Genomic DNA, 24,312 nt, shown 5'->3' on the forward strand with positions numbered 1-24,312 from the left:
TAGCAGAGTTGTGGATGAGAACAACGAAATAGTTAATTTTAAATCATGTTTTAAACTTTAGATTTCAGAATTATGGTAGAAGTCTCCTTATCTACTGTGCTGCCATGGTTAAATCTTTTGCCAAATTCAGCTGTGGAATGGGGATGGTTTCTGTTTGCTGTAGAAAACAATGAGTATGTGAACCTGAGAATTACACTTGCTTGCCTTGTGATATTAAAGTCTGGGTTCTGTGCACTTGCATGGCACACACCATATATATAAGACAAGAAATACTGGGTCATAGTTGCCATTGAACCAAAGGAAGTGACAACAGGTGTGAGACATGTCCCTGAGAACTGCCAAGAAATCAAAATTCACCTGGAAGAAGGGATTAAATTTTTAGAAGAGAGCATAGAGTCAGGATGATCATCCTTCCCTAGGAAAAAGGAAGTGGCAGTGCTGTAATATGACATAAAGGCACTGAGTAGACAATCCTGCAGACCAGGTGCTGACTGCTATGGCTGTTACAAATCTGTGTGATAGCATGGGGATTCTGGCACTGGAATGGCCACTGGCAGCTGGAAATTTGCAATAACATTGAGAGAGCACCACTGTTAGTGGTGCAGGGTGCCTGTCTGCAAGGGTAGGGTGCTAATACAGGGATCATATCTCACTTTCAGCTGGGGAAAGAATGACAAGAACCATCTCTTTCACACCTTGGCATACAGAGCACTGAGGACTGCTGCTTTGCACAGCAGGGACCAGTGATGATGCGCAAAAAGGCTGAGGACAGGCAGAGGCAAACAGATCTTTTGTCTAAAACAAGGTGCAAGGTAGTGACACTTCAATGAATCCTTGTTCATTAATCAACAAAACTGAATTTAAGATGTTTGTTTGTGACGTGACATTAGTGATGGAAATCAAACACTTTTTGTAAATAATCTGAATTTAGTTCCCGCTCTGAACTGAGCTAGGCACCAGGAGGCTGCTCTGTGATAGCTGGAGCAGCATGGAACAAGCTGTCAGTAGTCTCAAATATCACAGATCATCAGGTGCAAGAAACTCCTGAGAGTTTTTTAATTAATTATTGCTAAAATGGTCAAGGAAAGAGTGTGGCTGGGAAAGCTTGAGGTGAGAGCATGTGAAAGTAAATATTTGGACTGCAAGCTTCACGATAGTGAAGAGGAGAGTGCAGCAGTGTAAGTGAAACTCCAGAATGGTAGTAAAACCCCTGTAAAAAGAAATGCCTTTGAACCACAGGGTCAGCTCATTGCAGTGTTTTCATGAACTTGCAGCTGCCACAGAAGCAAAACAGGGTTGATGAATCTGTGAAATATGGATGGGGATAGCAAACAAAAGGTGACACCGGTGTAAATTCTTAATGCCTTCAGCATTTCTTGATTTCAGATCTTAAGCAAGTCCTGCTGTGGTTTGTCTTGTGGTGGTAACTGTTGAAATTGCTCAAGTCAAGGGGCTTTACTTTTATTTTACTGGTTTTTAATGCTAGGTAGCTGGGAAATATGAACAAGTTTTGTTAGTGAATGGACTGCTGTTTAAGGAGGTGATAAAAACCCCAGTTTTCTTCTGGTTTCTTCATGAAGGCTTTGCAGTTCTCCTCAACATAAATGTTGTGATGATAGCAGGAGATGGTGGACTATGAGGTCCAAAAAGCATATTTTTATTCTCGCTGAAATATGAGACACTTTTTCTAAGAACTCTCTCTCTTGAGAAGGACCTCTGCATATGTGATAGAATTGAAATGTGTGCTGGTTTAGCCTCCCCATGCTCTGTTTTGATGTCATTGTAGGTAATGCCTTGTGCTTTCTTGAGGTGTTGTGCATGGGAAATTATCTATCCAAAACTGGGTCGGGATTAACAATTTAACATATCTGAAAAAGAGAGTGGCTGTGAGGTATGAACATGTGGCAAAAACTGATGCAAAAACAGTTTACTTTATATAAGCTATGCCATTAGCAATAATACTAACATAATAGTTTTTAAAGCACTCAGAGAAAATAAAGAGCTGCTTATGAGGCATATATCAGTGTATTTTACAGTTATCCATTATTTATTGTAGACAGCAAACTTAAGACATAAGCTTGGTTATTTGCTTGTTCCAGGTCAATACAGGAATGCCTCAGCAGCAAATGGCTATTGTGTATTGCTTATGATAATACAGCTGCATTTTACTGTTTTTTATAAAAGCAGCAGAGGAGAAAACCAACCTGTTTTGCCACTGTCTTTCAAATTCTTCCTATAAGGGCAAGTATAACTCTGTGGGGAGTGGAAGGAATTGATTCATGGGAGTCTGAGGGAAACTACTAACTTGACATCAACATTTTTTATTAGAATTAAATTTATGATATATGTTATCCCCCTCTGTCTTTAGGTACACATGTGCACCTACGCTTGCTTTTATAGAGTCAGTAAAAAAGCAAAATGAAAGCAAAATATTTCTTTTTAGCATATAAATAAACACTACTCCGCTGAAGTCATATTCGCCATAGAACTCACATGTCTGCTAGAACATTTTACTTATTTATATAGTTTTCATCTCATGACCTCAAATTCTTCAATGGATTTATCTTCACAATAGATCCTAAATACAGTGAAAAACACACATTTTCACTTTACAAGTGGCAATTAACTAGACAAAGGCTATCAGAGAAATTAGTCCTAGTCTTTTTCTAAGCCCCAGTCACCGTTCTCCTCCTACCACAGTCTCTCATCAAGCTGGAAGAAAAGTAGAAAAAGTCAGATACTTGGGTTCACTTTCTGCTGTGCAACACAACTGGTATTTGGGGAGGGGTGCTTTGAATCCCTAATGTTGAGTAGTTTATTGAGTAGTAACACCCTCCAGGCACCATAAAAAAGGGTACCTGGAAGATTGTCATGAAGAACACAAGTTTTATAATGAGATTCAAATAAACCTCCAGCAACATTACTTTTTGTTCATTACCCATATTTAAGTCCACCAGCTTCTGTGTGCTGAGTGGTGGAGATGAAGAGGTAGAGCCCTCAATTACACTGTCCTGCATTGCTGCAGCCCAAGGGGATGAGGAAGTTTATCCCTCTCTCTCTCCCTGGTGGAGTTCTGCAAGGCAGGTGATTGGTGGTGAGTTCAGTCATAGAGAGGGATAGGGAACAAATGGCGCTTTCCTAGCAAGAACAAGAGCTCCAGGCATTTTATCCAGCTCTGAGAAACCTCCTCTAAGTGCATAAGCATTTTCCTAACAGTAGTTCCCATTTTCATAGTTTGGCCAACTTTGGGATCATTTGCATAAGAATAAGGAGCATATTTCTGACACAAAATCTTACCCACCAATCTTCCAAATTGCAACTTATTCTTTCGGTGCATGAGGTGCTGCAATTTCTCAGGGAACAATCACCTGAATTGTCTGAAATTGCAGAACATTGGGCTTTTTAACTTCTGTCATGGAAATGTCTGAGCAGTTGTGTCTGAAATTGGGCGATGTGATCATGTACAGGAAATCCAGACTGTCAGGAAATAACTACCCCATTATTTATTTTCCCTTCATGGCTCTGTAAGAAGACTGGCAAAGCCATGAGTTCTGCCAGTGATAATGTTATTGATACAGCTACCAATGTTGTTGACTTTCTAGCAAGGCACACTGGCTAAAAATTACTGGTGCTCTTCTTTCTGTGTTGTCAGGATTCAGTGTGGGGTATTTTAACTCCTAACCAAAGACCAGTCTTCATAATGCCCAACATATAACATCTGGCACACAAATTTGTTACTCACATTAGTAATAATGGAGGAAGTTGAATGTTTTGTTTATTTTGTATGTATGTGAACAATTAATATATCCCCTCTCATGATATAGTTTGCTTCTTTGTACTGGGATGCACATGAGAGTTATTCTAGAAAAATGCAGGAAAGCAGAGTTTGTCAACTACTGCAAGTGGAAAATTTAAACGTGATTCAGCTTTTAATGAAGAGAGTAATTCTCTTTCATCTCTGAGCTAGACATATAATTCTAGCTGGTCCTTCATTAGTACAGCTTTCATCAGTATGAAGATAAAGCTGTGTTTAAGAAATTACTTAAGATTAGAGTTCAGTATGAATTTTGTTTGCTATCTAAAAATGTGTTGCATTTTTCAAACTGGAGTTTGAATATGTCACAGAAAACGTGCTTCTTCTGCTTTTTTAGTTTTTTGTGGGATTTTTTTCTTTTTTTTTTTTTTTTTTTTGAGGGTAGTATTCTGGATGCCAGAGCCACTGTGAAACTCTTCAAATTGACATGTCTGTCACACATAGTTATGAATTAGTGACTTAGTGAAGGAAAGGTTCAGGGTAAATTGCATTAGCAGAGGTGCATGTAGTATTACATAATTAATTGCAAGCAGTGTTTTGTAAAATTAATATAAAATCTAACATAGTCTTTAAAGGTTTAAAGTGAAAAGACTAATTGCGTCAGATCCATTTTGTCCTGTTTCCTGCTTACTGAATTCCAGCTGACAGCCTAGGAAACCCACACCTCATTACCATATTTTGAAACATCTGTTAAGGAAAACAGATCTGCTTGCCAGAATTCATCTTCCTTTCAGAAGTGCCAAGTATGTGAACAGAACCATTATTCCTTAGGCAGAAAAAGACCATATTCAGCTTTGCTGTCATCAGCCACATTAAGGCTTTATTTGGTTCAGAATGTATGTAATTAATTGAGGAAAGCTATTCATACAATGTCACTGTAATTACTGAAACATGAATATTCCTCCCTTGTATTTCATCTGAGAAATAATCCTTAGGTATCAGCCACATTTATTTTAATTCTACATTTTAACAGCTTGCTACCTGTTAATGTTGTAATTATGACATCAGAGCTACTGCTCTGTAAATGAGCTGCCATCAGGAACCAGATGCTGAAGCTGTGTTTTACATGAAGGGAGATGGTGTCCTTCAGTCCATGGTTCTGGACCAGTGGCTCAGATACCTCCTGTACACTGTAACTACCTGTCTCTCAAAATACCCCTTGCAAGAACAGTATCTCTCTTAATTGTGGTCATTAAAGATTCCAGTAAGTCTTGTAAAAAGCTACTTATTTAAGACCTGTTTCACAAAACCAGTGAAATGTTAGCCTTTTATATTTGCATACTTTTTTCTTTTTTTTTTTTTTTTCCTCTAGCCTTGCTTATTCCAAGTCTCTGTGGCCTTAAAGGGATTCAGTTATTGACATGTAGGTAAGTAGAAGATGATAAGATTCTGGAGGACATCAGTTTTCTCCTTATTTCCTAGCGTAGACAGCTGTGTAAGCACACCATGCCTATGTACTGCTTTCCATTTCATCCTTTGGCTTCAGTTTCCTAATTAGAACAGTTTGCTCTGAATGAAAATGAAAAGCAAAAGAATTAAAGCAACTTTCTCTTAATGAGGCAGTGGCAAGTGTTAAAAAGGCAGAGAGCCACTACTCCATAACTGGCCAGCTCCTCTGGACTCAAAGACCTGCTTTATGGAGTCCAGGACAGAGGGCACAGTTTGGTGCTGTGGATGTGTTGTAGGGTAGCAGGGTAATTGGTGCTCTGAACTCATCTAAGTACAATTGATCACAATACCATGTGGTCTGTTAGATTCAGGGAGGGATCCAGCTGAAATTAAAGAAGGGAGTGGCCTCACTTTTCAACGGGATCAGTCATTGTTCAGGTTCATCACACTGCTGGTGCTGTTATGAGGAGAAGGAGGGCAAGGCATTAGCACCTGAAAGTTTACTTTGGTGGGAAAAGTGTCATGGTACACAAATGTTAGTTTTCAGATGTTCTTTCTACTTTCCCCTTTGTGTGTATTTACACTGTTGTAATGCTTTTCTCTTTGCTATTTCTCTTTACACTTTCATCTCTTTCCTCCACTTCTTGATCAGTCCTTGTACAGATATATATGATCAGTTTCTTGTACAGGTATACATCTGTAGTCTGAATTTCTCCCATTAGCTCTGCATGTATCTCTAGTCCCTGCTAGAATTAGGGTACCTTTCTTTATACTGCATGTTAAATTCACGCCCAGACACATAGATTACTAGCCCTCTCCTGACCTTATCCCACCTGCTTAAAACCAGGCATCACCTGCTCTGGAGCCCTGAAACGGGGTCAACTCAGTGAGACAAGTCAAACCCTTACATTGTAATGGGAGCATATTTGAAGGTGTGAACAGAAATAAGCCTTGAGCTGATCTAACAACTTCCCACAGCCACTGAGAAAGGATGTGATTGTATCTCTTCCCATCATCTTCCCTGGCTCTCCTGGTAACACAGTTCTGTTCAGTACCTTGGGCCAGCTCTAGTGCCTGATGAGCCTCTCCTGGAAATGCTTTGTTTCTCTGACCTGTTAGGATATTCACCTGTCAAAGGGAAGGTAGACAGACAGAGTCCAAGGAAAGGAGAGAAGTCTTGGGACTGGCTGTGGAATAGATGAAAGCAGGGGAAGAGAGATAGGAAGCAAAACCTTACAATTTTGACAGCAGTGAGGTTTGAACATCCTTGTTTCCAGACTGACCTCACTTCTGGGGTGCCATCTGACAAATTATCAGCTGAGTGCTGAAGCAATCTAGTGCCCAACAACTGTGCTACATACATTGGTGCTGACTGTTAGACCACAGCCAAGCCTAACCTATTTGTAACTGTGCAGATATTGGTGAGATGTTTTTCTATTGCTCTTAGGAAAACTAATGACACTCAGAGTTGTCACTAATCCTTGAAAAGGCCAGCAAAGTGTAACACAGAAGTCCCCTGCCCAACCTCTTCATGTCCTCAATGAAGCAGTTACACTGCCCTTTCCTTTCCTTCCCACTTTTCCCACTGCTGGCTGAGTAATTGCTGCCTCTCTTAACTCAGCCAGTGGTCTCTCAGGTGAAGCACTAAAGCAGGTAGTAGTCACAAGATAGTTTTCTATCACTCACTCATTCTGATGAGTGCTGCTCATCAGTCACCTGTAAATTATTGTTCAAACACCCAGTGGGTGTGTATCTGTGTGTGTTTGTCTAACTCTGCCTCTGTGGTTTGGATCCAAAGGACCTGATACCATCAGCAGAGTTTAAGAGAAGGTATCCTGCAGATCATGTGGGCCAAGGTCAAGGCTCCTGGCCTGAATTTGAAGTGCCATGTCATCACATCCACCAACCTGTTTTTCAAAGCTCTGTGTTTGGACTTACAAGTCTTTGATCTCTGTAACAAATCCAGGGAGAGGCTGCTAATCTCAGATATGCTCTATGTGTGCAAACCAAGCATTCTGAGTGGTTTAGCAACATATTGTCATGCCATGTCTTTATGCTTTGGTTTACAGTTGTAAAAAAAATTTTCCTTCCTTTGTGATCCTCTTCTGTAGACTTTCGTGCTATGATACTGGTAATGAGCTGCTGCTCCTGTGACATCCAGAGCCACAGGAGAGACACTCCAGTGCATTGTATCAGATTGGTTTCCCTCACTTTTCTGGATTTGGAACTTGCTTTGACATATTATTACTATCTCTATTTCACTAACAGATGTGAACTGAATCATCTCTGGTAGCATCTTCAACATTCAAATATCAAAAGCAGCCAAGATGGGGCAACATTCATGCATCTTTCTTTCTTCTGTATTAGTGGTGGCCAATGTCACTTGTAACTCTGAGCTTATAGTAAAGATAGGTCACTGTATTACTTTTCTTCAAAAGGTACAAAACACATTGTTTGTTTCAGAGAAATGTACCTCAATAAGATGAATGAAAAAAAGGGAGATAAGGAGAGAACGTGCCACAGGCAAGGGACTTGGAATTAGATCCTTTCCAATCCAGAAAATTCTCTGATTTTTTCATACTTACCGCTGCTCAGATATGGGATGTAGGGAGATGAAATGAGATGGCAATTTCCAGATGAGCATTTACCTTGTAAGAAAAGGTGGTTAAAAGGAGCTGGTTTGCTTACTTATCTGATTATAAGAAAAATAAGACATGCTGTTTTGGCCATGAAGCTGGAATCAGAAAAACATGACTCACCAAGACCCATGTTTTTCCAAATCTTTTTTCCAATGGCAGTCAATTCTTCATCTCTCTGTGCCTGTGGGAGCAATTATTCTTCATTTGTCTGCCTTTTTGTGTTGAAAATTCTTCCTTTAGTGACAGCTATCTGTTACTTTTGCAATTTACTCAAAAATGGGACTCCTACTTCAAGAGGGACTCATTAGTGAGACTTCTTTTTAAATACAAGATAGGATTAATAAAATCAGTGTTATGGAGGATGTATGTGAAGGCTGGTGGAATTTCAATAGCTTGATCTCAGCTGTCTCAAAAACATAGAGAATCTAAATGTTCAAGCTCATAAGTGAAAAAAATGAAGCAATCACTTCCCTATGTCAATGTAATCCTGGCATCTGGGAGTGTCAGAATTTGTTATTCATGCCTTTTTGAGCATTTTTATGTTTTTTGGTGAAAAAATCCTGCTCATTATCTCTTCCTCTGCATCACAGTCTCACCTTTGAGAACTTTCTCTGCCTTCCTGTGCATCTGTGAGGAGCACATTGCATGGAGGGCATACATGGCTGACAACTTTAGCACATACTATTCACCAGGAGTAAGATAAAAACAGGCTTAGATGCAGCAGTCCAACCTACCTTGGATCCAGTCCTTGCACCTATAGGTAGGGTGGCAAATTTTGCTCAAGAAGATGATTTCCATCGCTATCATGGCTCCCATTTGATATTTCAGAGGCTGAACTTCCTGAGAAATTCTCTTTTATTCCTTCCTTCTTACTTGGATGCCTGAAAAAAGTTTAGCAGTAAAATGTTGTTAGTCCTTTTACTTTGTCCCCCATTTCACATTCATGTTACCTCTTTCTCCCCTCTTCTTGCTTCTCTCTCTAAAGGTTGAGAGTATCTAAAGTAATTTATGCTCCTGCATTTTGAATTTTTCTGAACTGTTTAATGAGATTGCCAAATGCTTTTGTGACTGAAAGAAACTACAGAGAACCCAAGGGTGTAATATAAAACACTCCAAGTGACTTGAAACCAGAAAGGAGTTGGGTTCAATTTACTATCAAGATTTGACCTTTCTGTAATTTTACAGGACTGTGAAGGTCTACTGGGACAGAAACATTTTCAAAAAAATAAATTCTGTTAGTAATCCAGTCAGCACACTAGGGTGCAAGTCCATTCCTGAGTATACTGCAGCTCAAACAATAATCACAACCTGTGTTTGTATGTGTCTAACCTGCAGGTTATCTGCTTGAAAAGTAGAATGTCATCCAGCAGCAGAGTGGGTTGTGTATGTGTGTGAGTAAAAAAAGGAAGAAAATTTTTCCTTGGAGTCCCTCCATTGTCTGTCCCCTCTCCCCCACCTTCACCTTCCTTATCTTTGTATTTTTGTTATCCCAGGATGCAAAGTGTATTTTAAGGAGTAGTGCTTTTAGAGATGTGTGTGGTTATCTGAGCACAGGAGCTTTACATATGAAAATACAGTACTACTGATGATATTGTCTGAGTTTGTTTTAATCTAGTGCAATGAACTATTAAATTCACTTTAAGAAAAAAATATATCATCCCTCTCTCAACTGGACTGAAAGCAAGAGGGGTTGAATTCTTAGCTGTGGCAAAGGAGAATTACTCTGAGCAAATTTTCATTACCTGCTTAATTAGTAATACTTTTGAAATCATATTTTAACAGCTAGCATTTGTCTGCCCTGTGCAATAAAAGTCACATGGTTGTGCAGTACTACAGGACACCCTGTGGTAAACTACATCAGGGAACATACCATAGCTATGTCCCTACTTTTCTTCCTGTGGAAGTGAAAGGGAGTTTCTCACTGTCTCTCTCACCCTGTGGAGCCACAAGGAGTGGGCTTCTCTGTAGTGGAGCAAAGCAGTGAGCCAGATTACTTTATTTGGGTATAAGATTTGGCTTCAAATCAAAAGTTTCTGCCAACATGTTGAGTGTTGAGTTAGTGCAAGATCCCAGTGGCCTGTGGTAAAAGAAAACCTTGCCACTATTCTTTTGGGATTAATTCCTTGGTAAGGAGAGCAGAGAAGTATTAAGATTTTTATCTAATCTCTGCAAAATGTTATTGCCTAAGGGATCTTCAGAGTGTCTCACACCTTGTCTAAACTCCATGAACTCTCTAAATTTAGATGCTTAAACTTTTTTTGGGTTGGAGATCGTTAAAGTTCAGCTGTACGTACCGTGAGAGCAAACAATATAAATGTGTTGTAAAACCCTATATTCCTCCTCTGGGGAAGTTTTCAGAGACTTTAGGCTTCAGAGGGATGGCCTGAGCCGGATTAAGCTACAGCAGTAAGGACATTACTGCTTCCAGGTGTCCGCAGCCTGAGCCGAGAGAGATCGGGAGGTACGTGGTGGAGTGGCACAAGGGAATTCTGTTCTCCTCAGCATCCTGCTGAGGACTGGTCAAATGCTGCAGCTAAATCCAAAAGACTGAGTGTAGTTTAAACTAATTCACTGAACTTGTGAACTCCAGCATCCAGAAAGCCATTGCCTTTTTTTTCATGCTGTTTCTGCTGTCCTTGCTGTGAAGACAGTAATTGCTAAGAGGGTGGATGTCCAAGAATGTAATATCTTAAACCTCAGCACTTTAATCCCACAGAATAAGTCTGTGGGAACACTGCAGGAGATCATATTCTCTGTTTGGAAACATTGGTCAATTTGTTTCTTTTGCTTATAAGATCATGACGAAACATTTATATCCTTTGGGATGTGTTTGTTTTTATTTTAATTTTCACACTGGATATATAACTTAGTGTGCAACTCTATGATTGCTTTCTCTTAAAACACATTCAGTATGTTTGCTGTGAATACAAATATACAATGCAGAAAATAAGTGCCATAGCAGACAACAAAACCTATCTATCATAATTTATTCACTCAGCAAAGCTATAAACAATTTTAGTACATAATATATTAAAGCTATTCCTTTTGCTCCACCGTTTGTTTTAACTGAGTTATATCGGGGTAAATGTGAATCAATAAATCTGTGTAATAGATCCTCACCTGCTACAATGCAACACAATCCAAAAATTATTCAGATGTGTTTCAGTTGATGATTCTGGGCTTTGCTGTCTCCTACTGTGATTCTTTCAGAACTGTCTGATCACGCTTTATTTAGTTTCATGAAGCCAAATGACAACTAGTTTTATGTTACTGCTTCCATTGTTATAGATCTTTTTATGGCTACTGGCTTACATGTTAATGCAAGATTAAATAAACCATTAAACTACAGGGACATCTATACCAAAGATTACACCAGAGGAGATAAACCTTGAACTAAGGCATCCTTCTCCATTTGAATGCATTTCAGCTGTGATCAGACTCAGAGAGAGTTGTGTAGCACAGCTGTTATCCAAAGAAACCTTATTTCAGCACTGTGTGCACTCCTGGAATATCCCACGTATATGCCACCAGGATGGGGTTAGTACAGATGGCAAGTGTTTAGAGAGAAGGATTGAGGGGTATTCAAGAATTAACATAACAGGCATTGTAGAAGAGCTTGTGATGCCACTTTGTATTGTTTCTGTTCTGAGGAAAAATCAGAAGGGGGATTTATGCCAATGTGTTTGCAAATCCTGGCGGCAGTACATCCTATTCTTTCAGAGCCATCTAGACACCAGCCGTGTGCATCCAAGATGTTGTGATTGTTTTTCCTTCACTGCTTGCTTGGAAGCAGAGATCCCTAATTTTATCTTCACTTCATGCAGGAATTCAAGATTATCTACCATTTTCTCCATGATGAAAATGAGGACATTCTGAAATGAATATTTTGCCAGTATTCATGATCCTTTCAGACATCAATCTTGGCATGCACCTTTTGTCTGTATTCTTGCCTAGGATAACAGACACTTTATGAAGCTGTAGAGGCTTGTGGCAATGAAATAAAAGAAGTTAAGAATCAAAACCAAAGCATTACTCTTTTCAAAAGACAAAATTTTCATGTGGGAAATTCTTCCTTTCAGATATCTTTTAGTGTTTGTTGGGAATACATGAATGGCTGATAGTCTATCAGGTACCAGCTGAAATATCTAGTTCCATTTTTGTAGGCACCCACCAGTTGGTATACTAAAGCTTATCTTATTATAGTTTTGTTACTCTGTGCATGACACTTAGCTTAATAAGGTAGGAGGGTGCATTTTTCTTCACAGAGTATTTTATTCAGAGACAAAGCCTCTTTGTGTTGTGGGTCTCCCTACTCAACTTTTGTGAGGGTTGAATGTGAATAAACTTAATCTGAACTGATCTAATAGAGAGCACAGTGCTAACACCTCTATGTGAACTCAAAGCCAATACAAAGATCCCTCTGACTCGATAGTTCCTGATGTTACTTTACCTCTTGGACCTCAGGACCTGTAAGGCAATCCTTTTGAGTACACGAAATTATAATGGGTTATCAAATCAAAGCCCAGATAGTCGGAAAAGGAGAAGTCAAACTAAAGCTGACATACTGCAGCCTCCAAACTATATTGTAAGCTATAACCTTACTGTAGATAATAAAACCATACTAGGAATAAATGAGGCCCATTACTTCCTTTTTTCTCCATTGTCAATATGAAATTCTGATGATAGTCACTTTATTGCTCTGCATGAAGCTGCATATATTATTTAACCAGTATGAAAGATTTCCATCTATTCAGCTACGTGGGCAGCTTTCATGCGATAAAGTTTTATTCTGGCAGGGGACTACTGCCAAGCTTTACTTTGGTTAAGTACATTAAAAGAAATTCTATCATCCATGTGAGTCTGCATTGTAAAATTCTGGTTTGCTCCCTGGATATTATTTTCACTAAGGTTATCAATGCGAGAAACCTTTTCAGTAATCTTTAGCACATGTTTGCTATGTAAATCAAATTATAAGTAGCAGATAAAACCTTGCTATGGCTTCTGAAACTGCAGGTGTAAAATGGATTTGAATTCAACACTAAGTCTAACTTAGAGAATGAAGAGCTTTGCTGTCTTGCAAAATTCTGACTATACAGCTGTTAAATCTGAAGTTCCTGCCACATTCTGTTTTGGTGACCTTGTCACAAATACTTCAGGTGTGGTCTTCTCTCCCGTACGAATCAGTAGCATATGATTTTTAGTCTTTATTACAGTAAAATAACACTGAGGCACTACCACAGTGAAAATGAAAAGCAGGAAGCAGCATTTCAGGAAACAAAGAGTTTACATTGCTTTCTTATGAGTTTCTAGGAGGCAGAACTGTTCATCCTTTTAAAATCCTACTCTACACCCTGGAAGAGGCTGACAATGGCACAGAATGGCTCATTTTGAGCTTGGGATTGAGATTTGCCTTGACTGCAGTGGCATAGTTTTTGGTACTTTTGATCAGATAGCTTTCTGAAAAATTGAGGAGTTCAAAGGCAGCCATTCCATTCTTTCTTGTCATGATAGCTGCTTTGGAAATCATGGTGGCATGGCTCAATAATTCTCAGATCTGCTAGATCGACAGATATAATAGATTTGATACATCACAAGTCCTTTTGCACTCTTTCCATCGCTGTCTTCCAGAACTACTTTAGGTTGAGAGATCTGATAGATCTTTTCAGTATGGTCCAGTTATCACCAAGATCCTATGCATTCTTTGAGAGGGGCTGTGCTTACCTCCATCAGAATTTGATTCCACTCAGCCTCAACCATGTTGCATCTGCTTTTCCATCACTTTTCCTCAGATCACTCACACAGCTTCACAGCTGCTTCTTCTCTACATTGTCTTCAGCCCCTTTCTTCATCACCTCTTTTCTTAGTTTGTCTTCCCATCTTTGGTTTCTTCTCTTGCCATCACTGTTGTCTTCTGTTCCTGGAGCTGCCTATCAGCCCTAGAATGTGCCTCTGGGCTTATCTTTGTTTTATATCTTTATCTTATCTCTATAGAGCAGCTGCTCTAACAGTGCCTGCTGCTTCTCAGCGCTGAGCCCTAATGGATTGTGTCTCTGAACTTCTGGTAACACATTATTTTCAGACACTCACTCTGCAGGTCCTTGTTTTCCCACATGTGATTAAGGGTCAAGCTTTACTCTTTAAATGGTTGCCAAGAAGTAAGAAGAGCAGTGGTGAGTCAGAAGCTCTATAAAGCCAGCTGCATAATAAAGTTTAAGTGTTCAGTGAATTAGAACAATGGGAACAGTCATAAAGCCTTCAGTGCCAAAATGGTCTTTTTGTTTATAAACACCTGCACAGTGGGATTTCCCATTGCATGACTGTAGTGCTTTGGCTCTTTTTCATTAAAAGATAATAATTTTTGAAAATAGCACAAGCACTCAGGATGAAGACTGAGAGAGTCCATGAGGAAATTGCATTTAGATAAGGAATCCCAGCTAGGTAACACACGCTCATATTGTTTTTCTTTTTCCTGTTTGGCATTCTCTTTCGGACTTAATGGGGATGAAATAAGAGAAGAGAAGCGGGTAAATTTTAGGGAGTTATTGTTTTATTTCTGAAATAGATGCTTATCTCTTGCTCTAGACTGTTTAGAGACCTGGATTATGTCAATCCATGACACTGGACAATAAATCAAGGCATGCCAGATTCTCTAATTTTTCTACAAATGTTGGCTGCACAGCATAACATTAATTTCTGTACATATCCCTGTGCTTTTTTAAATAGAATGAGCAATGGCAAAAAATGCTTCAAGAATGTGCTACACTTCAGATCATATTGATGGCTTAAGCCCTTTGAACAGTGGTGAGGTTACACTCACAGCACTCCATTTTTGGTTATTTCCCTATACTTTTCTAAAACAGGCATTAAAGCTGTTTTAAAGAGCATAATAGGCATGCCAAAAGGAGGGTTTGGCATTTCCAAGGAGCTCCTAATTTTACTGAGAAAGTAGAAAAAGTAGAAAGAAAGCACTTCAAAATAAAAAAGCACATTTTAAAAGCTTCAAATTTTATGCAAATCTATTTATTATCAGTATCAGAAAGAGATAAAGCATTCAAAGGCAACATAGAGTTGTGACTGCCTTTCCAAATTTCAGGCATGCACTTAGTAAATCTCCTTGAGAACCATGCATAGGATTTTTCTAGGGTCTGAATGGAGAAATTTGTAAGGGGCTATTGCAGACTGAAGAAGCAAGAAGTAAAAATATTTGTATGTTGAAATTCCTTAGATCACTCTCTGAATTTTTCCTAATTTACTTCTGCTGCAGGTTTTCAGTTCAGCGTCATATGGTTCTCTTTTACTGGTAAGTTTTTATGTGTAATACTGGCAAGCAGCTATAGATAGAAATCAATAACTATGTGAATGCTGAGGAAGCAGCTGAAGGCTGGAGCTGTTACAGAGATGAGGAAATGTCCTTTACAAGTACAAGGGAGGCAAGATGAGACAGAGGAAAGTAAGCATCTTTCATCTGATCAACAAAATACAAACAAACTTGAAGAAAAACTCTTCTTTCTAGGCTGAAAACAGACATAACAGCACCAAGTGCAGATTAGGAGCAATTTATGTTGATTTAAATTAATTCTACTGTTTATTAAGATCATTTAAAAGACAAAAATGACTGGTGCCTGTGCAGCAAAATGATAATATGACAGTGATTATTCTTTCTGGAAGGGACAGGAAGACAAGTGTTTGCCACTTTCAGAACAAGATCTGGATAGAGAGAAATTGGAAAGCAAAACATGCTCCTTATGGAGGCAAACTCATTCCCAGTTATTTTGCTCTTAGATCCATTTCCTGTGTCTTCCTAGAGGGTCAGAACTAAGCCAGAACTGGAGCTCTATGGCAGTGGTGTGGTATGATATTGCTGTCCTCTATCAATTGTGAATTCATTCTGATGTGTAGAGATAGTTTATTTTTGCACACGTTTTCTTTGAAGGCAGCTTTGTGAATAATAAGAACATTAGATTTGGGAACACTGATATAAGGTGAATGAGAGCACTGAGTCCTTCCCATCTCCATATTCTATGAAGTATTTACAGTGATCAATTTATGTAACTTAAAACACCTTAAATTCACATAGAATCTCATTCCAAAGCTCTACTCAGTACAGTTTAAGCCACATAAAATCAATCGCAAATTGCTTTACCTCTTTCAGTGCTAATTCCATGAAGGGACATCAAATTTTTCGTTTATTTTTTTCATAGTTTTCCTTATTCTCCCATGGAGAAGGTCTTGCTATTTTATTTGTGAACAGTTGTGTGAATATATAATTTTAAAAATAATTCCTATAATTAAAAGACTATTAAATCAAATTAAAATATGCACAGTCAGAGAGAGCACTGAATCCTTTTCACACTGGCTGCAAGCTATCTGCACCTGTAAGGCATGTCTGCTTCACAGACCCAAGCATCTGCTGGAGCTTCCAGCAGGCCCTCCAGTCTTTGCCCTGGTGTAAACCAGCCTGCAATCAGAGTAAGGAGGCAAAAGCACATGCAAACATCTGTTCTAAATTTGCTTGACCTTGACCCACAAACTAGTCATGACTAATAGAAAGAAAATCATCTTTACCATTGAGTGCATATTGCAAGTAAACAGTTGTGCAGGACACACGTTTAGAAACCTTGTCTCACATCATCCTGGATTAACGTAGAGTTTTGCCTCTGTGGAAGGCCACTCAGAAAAAGCCCATAACTTTCTGACCATGGTTTTGTGGGAGAGGCAGCTACATATGGAAGTGATATGTTTTCATTGGCTGAAGATTGGTGGTTGCATTTAAACTTCCCTGGCACTGTAACTCCTCAGCTTTCCTGAAAAGTGTGACATAGGAAAGAGAAAAGTGAGATGGAGGAAAGAGAATTTCACCCTGTAGCACAGGCATGGTTTGGTGAGATGGGATATGTCTACATTAACCTTTTAGTTCAAATTAGAAGGGCATTTTTCAATGCAACACTCCCAACTATCCCCACACTATCCCTACACAACTATCTCTGTTCTTTGGTTTGTGGCGCAGAGCTGTCTCAAAATATGTGAGATGCTTTCTTTTAGAAGGAAACAAAGTTGTAAGAATTTCTCCAGAGGTGTTTGTAGTATGTTCCAGCTGAAAACAAGTATTCAGCTAGTGGAATCAGATCAGGGATACTCTGCAGTGAAAAGTTGCAAATTGGGAAAATTGCAGATGTGGGATCTCCAGTAACAAGTGCTTTGCTGCAGAGAGCTGCTTTTGCTGGTGTGCACAACAGGATAAGGTGGGTCAGCCTTTGTGACCTCAGGTGTGCAGCATGTACATGTGGGCAGAGATTTCCCCAATTTCCACTGAGTATTAGAAAATTATTAATTCCCACATATGCTGGGATAAAGGACATATAGACATATATAGGCATATATTGACATTAAAAGCTGCCTATAGGCTAAGGAAGAGCAAGGAAGACTTGCAGTATGGTTTGTTTGAAGTGCACTTTTAAAAAACAAATATGTCCTGTAGGGAGCTACCTGTCCTGGTTTGACATAAATGAATCATTCCAAACACTGGAGGCATCAGAAGACACCTAATCCTAGAGAGTCAGTTCAGCAAAATTAAGACCTAGTTATTAAGTGTAATCACCAATGTTTATAGAGCAGATTACTGATTTTGGGTGCTGCTGATGTAGATATCTGATATACCACCATTGACGTACCAAGTGAGAACTTGATTTTTCAAGGTTCATTATGTAATTAGTTCATTTTTTTTGCTAGGTGTTTCTTACTATAATGTCTTCATATCATCTGCAAAATCTTTAACATAATTTTCACAGGTAAATTATTGGTGCAGAAATTCTGCCATGCTAATTAAATGTGAGAAGTGTACTCATTGCATTTGTGAATATGCATATTATTTCATACAAGTTTGCTAGCAAATGTATTAAAGGAATTTCTGTAACTAAGAATGTAATTTTTGTAAGTAATTATGTTTTGGAAAATTTACAGTTGTTTTTACTATGTTCTTATGCTTCTTTTTCTGTAAATGTGGGGATGCATTACACATGTGAGGAAAAAGTTATTTATTCATATGAGGGTGAATTCCTCTACTCCCTCAAGCCTCCAGACAGAAGGTAGTTCACCAAAATCCAGATTAATTACTCCTGGACTTCATATTCTGGCTCTTCTTTGGTCTGTGCCTGTTTCTTTCTGTGCTTTATTTGGGGAGGGGAAAGGGTGTGGCACAAGGGCAGAGGGGTGGCCTGGTATGAAGTGGACTCTGACAAATCCCCTTGGGCTTGACCTCCAGGTTGCCTATAATCATGTAGCTCATTTACTCTGAGTTAATAGAGTCTGTGTTTAACATTTATTGTATTTGATTAATGAAGGTTTTGCTGTTCCTTTGCTGAAGGGAAGGACAGATGTGTTTGCGGTCCACTGCTTCCACTTAAACAAACACAAAATCAGATCTCAAATCTTACTCAAAGGTGTACTTCATCATGGGGACAATACACAGCCTTCAATCTGAAATCAGCTGTCAGAAGCAAAAAGTACTATGTGTTTTTTTTAATCATAGGTGAGAGAGCAGCTGTCTTTGGGCATCTCGCTGTCCATACCACTGAATACCACCCAGTATTCAGGGACAGTGGAAGAAACACCAGACCTGGAAATCCAAGGCTGGTTTGGCTTTTGTATTCCTTATGTCCCACATTCCCTGCTTCAGGTTCCTTTTCAGATGCCCAGTGCCCACAGCAGAGTCTGCCTAATCTAACTGATAACTATTATGTCATGTTCAGTTTGATGTACAGTACTAACTCTCAGAAACTAAATGTCATTTAGAGAAAATCAAGCCCTGTATACCAAATATGCAAAAGTTTTAGTCCACTCCTCTCTTAATCTACTGTATTTACTCTGTTCAATTAGGGACAGTAGAGATCTCAGTCATTGTCTGTACATCTGTCCATTTGCCATTAGGACAGCAGTGGTTCTTTGACGCTCAGTCTTGTTTGTCCATTCAGAGCAAAATCAGAGGATGGCATGGTTGCTCACTGTAAGATTGACTTAAAAGTAAGAAACTTGGTTTGAAGCAATAAGATGTGGGTTTGTTTAGGGAAGAATAACAGGGTGATGGAGTATTTTAGTAAACATGAAGCACATCTCAAAAGCAAAATATCTTTGTTATCAGATATGTCCCATGTGTAGAAGCTGAGTATTATAATGTAGAAGCTTTGCACAGTAATGAAATAAAATGTGGTGTGATTTGTGTTGCTTGTAGGCAGATGTCCCCATTGGCAACACTTGAAAATCTTACAGCAATGCTCTCTCACATTTGTAGCTCCTCTAGCAAGTACAGACGCTGTCACTAAAGTAGCATCTTCAACATATTTGTTTAATTTGCTACCTCTAGAGCAAGCTGCTTAAGCTGAAGAAGTTCTGATTTGATTTACAAGGACACAGGCAGTATCCACGATAGTGATGCTGCTGTGACTCTTCTTGCTGATGGTGACGGTCTGCTGATAACAGAACATTTTGATGTAAATGTTTTTTAGGACTCTAAGACGTTCTGTGCTATAAACTGGAAATGACAATTACCTGGCATTTTTGGGGTATTATTACTAATGAAAAATGGCAGAAGAGTGACTTCTTGCGGGTTTGTGCTGGGTGGTGTGACTTAGTCTCTTTGCAGAGATCACCTACCAGTTTGTTCAGCCAAGGCAGTGAAACAATGTTCATTCCTGATGTATGCCTGGAGAAGGGGCAGCTTATCCAGGTCCAGAATTTCCAGGTCAAGAGATTGACCTGGAAGTTCCAGAGAAATGAAGTTACTTAAACAGTTCTTATCAGTAGCAGCTTTTCTCACAGATTTTGACTGATAGCAGTTCCTCCTTGGTCTTATCTCAACAGAGTATTACTCATGCAGTCGTGTGAGGCTAATGGGGCCTGCACCTTCCTCCACCGAGCCAAATCGATCACTGGCTTCCTGTTGTTGAAAGGAAAAACAAGCTTTCAATGCTTTATCCAAGATGGCATTTTTCTCCTGAAAAGAAGATTGTGTAAAAGATTTTCCTAGAAAAAAATAGTATGACCTACATTCTATATGTGGCCAAGGGCTTTCACTTCACTTTAAGGTAAATGTGCTTAAACAATCCTAAATCTATTTCAATACAGTAGGGAACATGTTATAGACACACAACCTTAGTGCCTCAACAGATTGTTCTGGGTATATATAAGTGCCAGTTCAGGTTTGCACTACACTTCTCAAATCATTTCAACAGCTGCTAAAGCATAGTAATGGATTTATTTAGGAAAAGGAGCATATTTTCCCTTTATATGTGCTTACAAGAATCCTTATCATAGGGGAATCAGGTAGGGAACTTTCTGATGACATCTTTATTCTAGAAAACAGCTGACAGTAACTAACATATCTAAGAAATAGCCTTGGTGTATTACTGCATTACATATCAAAAGTCATTCACCAGCAGAAGAATCAGCAAAAAAATGCAAAACATTATATGCAGCTTTATTTTCACCATGAATTTGCCAAGTCAAAGTCTTTACAGGAAATCCATTAAAAGCATAAACCACCATATGTAATAAACCTAATACATGGCATTTCTGCTTTAGGCTACTTCTCCAGTAATAGTTTCATGGGATTCATTGAATTGTAATGGCTTCTTTATTCTGTTCTGCTTTTTCTAATTTCTAATGATGAACCCCAGCAGAAACTGAGGTGTAGAGAGACAGATAGTGTATGATGTAATATGCTAATGAATCTGGTAAACTGCTTTCTGTGCTAAATATGGTTAGACCTGGACAGAAATGATTAGCAAACATTCTGTTTCCAGGATTCCTGCCAATTTTCAATATGCACGACAGCTGAGAACTGCCTGTTCTTGAACATGAATGCTGCCGCAGTCGTTGTTTCCTGCTTCTGGCAGGAATATCATGTCTGTTCTGAATCTGCAGGCCATTATCTTATTTTACCACAATGCCAAATTCCAGAGGTTCATAACAGGACTCCCAACTGCTTTTGGTGCTTGGAGCACTGCTATACATCCAAAGCAGACCTCCACCCAGCAGCTCTTATCGCAGCCTGTGGAATAGCAGGACAGCCTGCACAGAAAGATGGGTTTGTGTGAATGTCTAAGCACCTGCTGCATTACCACAGCAGTACGTGCTGCAGACATCATGTGCTTCTTGCTGGAACTATCTATATATATCTATATACCTCTATTATATAGAGGTATAACTTGAGTCTACCTGTGAAGGTGTTCTTGTCTTTAAACAGTAAGCCCAGACGCAATGCTGAAACAAAGCCACTTAGATTTCTCCAGTTCTATATAGCCTGTCTTAGGAGAAGAGGACCAGAATCAAGTTCATTTCGTGTTGTGGTAGACAAGACAGTTTTTTGTCTCTTTCTTGAGCATTGCTCTTGTCCCTAGTGTCCTAATACACTGTGCTTCTGCTTGCCTTCTGTGGGATACACTACTGTAGTAGAATTCTTTAAATTTTTCCTGAGAATCTTTATGATACATCCATGCTCCATATATGTTTGGTATCTATATCAACCTCACCAGGAAGGGAGAGGAAGTTTTCCAGCTGCATAAAACATTTTGAATCAGGAACTGTGATACAGTGCAGGTATTTCTACAGAAAACCTGAATGCAGGAAAATCCAGTGCAGGACAACCTTCACATTTACATTTTCAGTAAGTGTATTGGAGTAGTCTGGTGTTCCAGAGGCTGGTATGCAAATCAGGTCCTGTGATACAAAAATCCTAAAAGAATTAGGATTGCTGCTAAAGTAAATTTTTACTGATAAAGAAGATTTAAGACGAAGCTGCTAAAGTAAATTTTTACTTTGGTTAGCATTTCTCCTGAGGGGAGCTTGTCTTTGGGCCTAAAAGCATCTCACTTTGAAGCAGAGGTCGATTATCAGCCTTCCACTTCAGCATGTACCACAGAACCCACTGTACAGACCAACGAAATGGTCACTGCATGGCTCCAGACTCAGAATGTGTTTGCAAATCACCTGACAGATGTGTGGGCAGGGTGAAAAGAGGTTAAGTGTCATGAAAGTGCTTTGATGGCACTGGAGAAGCTCATTCATCTGTTTCTTAGTCCTTGTCATATTTCTTTAACCAATTTATGAGAATATTCTGGGGTTTGACCTGCTTTTCATAGGGGACAAAATATCCTAACAGGTGTGACCAGAAGGACCTTAGTGCTTGGGCAATTAAAATAAGTAAACTATAAAATATTCATAGCACATGATACTGCTGTGATTTTCTGGCAGATTGATTGCTTCAGTCAGGCTGAGGGGACTGGCTGCCAAGGATTTACACTGGCTAGCAAAAAGCACTCATGATAATGGGTCCTACTGGTAAAAATGACAAAACCTGAGGGTCAAAGCTCATAGAACAAGAAGTGAAGTAAAAATTACTCTGTTGTGACTATTCTGATGTAGGTGACAGCAGCAAGTTCAGCATGCTAAAATACCTGGCAAATGTTTGGTTGTTTTTCCCAGTGCAGCACTCCATTAGGAATAGGGACAAAGCTCTCATTTTAAAATGAAACACTGATAAGGAAATACTAGAAAAAAGGTTATAAGGTTATGCTAAAAGATACTTGATTGAACTTGTTCTTACTAAAGAATTAGTTTAAATTGCATACACTCAAGCTAATGCCCCTTAAGTTAATGTGGCTTGAATGAGAAAAGCCACCCTGTAAATTAACACCATAGCAATGCAGAATAGCTGAGCTGATCAGCTCAGGAGATCAGTTTCCTGAGCTGATTTCCACTGTTGGCTAAGATGACTCCTGTTGAAAGTGTAACTATTCTTGAATGAGAGTTACTGGTTTGTTGGTGGGTATTTTTTTATAATTTTAATACTGGTATTTTTTTCATGAATGGGACCTGAGTTATCAACAACACAAACATTAACTGAAGCTAACTCTGCAGTGAAAAAAGTCATGTCTCCATGCACCTCTTCACAGGCTGGGAGAGAATTGTCTCTGTCTGTGGCCAAAGGCAGATTTTGGTAAGGATGTTCCTCTGAAATTTGCTGTGTGTCTCCTTTTTGCTGAGGACATCTGCAGTTGGAAATTTAGCAAATGGATTTCCATCTCTTACTGAAATTCACAAGAGTTTTGCCCAAGTAAAATGAAAAGACACAGCTTCTGCTTTGCAGATAAGCTTGTGATTATATTAGATGCAAGGGAAAGATATGCTTAAATAAAAGAATGGCTGTCACAGAAATGACAAAAGACAGACTGGTGTATGACACAAAGGAGGAACCAGCAAGTGAGATATTAGCTACTGCCATAAAATAGAAAACAAGGGCACTGCTGAGGCACTGAAGGACAGAGTGGTACTTTCCATTTCTTTCTCTCAGTGGCTATTGAGGAGTAGTAGTTGAAGGTTTAAATTCTCTTTTAAAATCATTTATTAAATTATAAAAATTGAAAATATTTGCCTGTGAAGATGAAATACCTTTTTTGGATGCAGCTATATCTCTGGAGTAAATACACTGTTAGGCAGTTGTTTAAAATGTGCACAATATTCCCTCATAGCTGCACAACTCTGACAGTTAGAAACAAATTTACAAGCAGATTAAGGGCACTGCTTTATAAATTAGATTTTTCAAAAAACTGTGAAAAGGATAGAAGGGAATCTCCCTTGTTAAATTTCCATATTCAACTTAATTCAAGGCAGGACAAGTTTCCACATCAGATCAGAGAGGATCGTAAATTTCTTTTTTGTAATGACCAGATAGCCAGACTATCACAAGTGCAAGGTCAGAAGTAATTTCCTCCTTTCTGAAATACTGACGATCTCTGTCTGTCCTTGGGACAGCATGGGGACCACAGTTTGCTTTAATCCAGCTAGTGGCTTAGCCTTTCATTTCCTTTTTCTCTCTTCTTTTGTGATGCTCTCAGAAATTAGGTAGCCACGGTTGTATTTTATATCCTTTAAAAGACCTGGAACAGACCTGTGTGAGTGTGGAAAATCTAGGAGAAAGAAAATACAGACAAAGCTAATCACTAAGATCTGGTGATTTTTCCTATTCCTGCTACTTCAGCTGAGCACAAGGACTTTGCGGGGGGTGGGGGGAATTTATTTTCATTTGGATCAAAATCTTTTTACTTGGAAAACTCTTACATTCTATTGTTTTGAAACTCCCTAAAGCCAACACAATGTATTCCCCACCCCAATAAGGACCAGTGCTGTGGGAGGCCCGTGCTGGGGCAGGCTCCCACACAGGCCTGCAGACCCATGTAGAGAGGAGTCCACACTGGAGCAGGTTTCCTGGCAGGACTCATCACCCTGTGGGGTCCCACCCTGGAGCAGGCTGTACCGTAGGAACTGCACCCCATGAAAAAGGGACCAACACTGGAGCAGTTTGTGAGCTCTTGCCTGTGGGATGGACTCACATTGGAGACGTTCATGGAGAACAGTCTCCCTTGAGAGGGACCCCACACTGGAGCAGGAGAAGGACCCCCCTCCCTGAGCAGCAGG

At 39.3% G+C, this 24,312-nt stretch overlaps 1 protein-coding gene across 4 annotated transcripts in view; it reads left to right on the top strand.

Moving 5' to 3' along the window:
* Positions 1–24,312, top strand: part of LOC132082512 (poly(rC)-binding protein 3-like) — a 496,107-nt gene that overhangs the window by 269,421 nt on the left and 202,374 nt on the right. The window contains exon 3 of one of the 4 annotated variants that reach the window (XM_059487391.1): positions 15,107–15,142. The exons of the other annotated variants lie outside the window; for them this stretch is intronic. The gene's annotated coding sequence lies outside the window, so the exon portion shown is untranslated. The remainder of the gene's footprint in view (positions 1–15,106; positions 15,143–24,312) is intronic. 4 annotated transcript variants of the gene reach the window in all.

This window comes from Ammospiza nelsoni, chromosome 1 (assembly GCF_027579445.1).
Source record: "Ammospiza nelsoni isolate bAmmNel1 chromosome 1, bAmmNel1.pri, whole genome shotgun sequence".
Classification (NCBI taxonomy): domain Eukaryota; kingdom Metazoa; phylum Chordata; class Aves; order Passeriformes; family Passerellidae; genus Ammospiza; species Ammospiza nelsoni.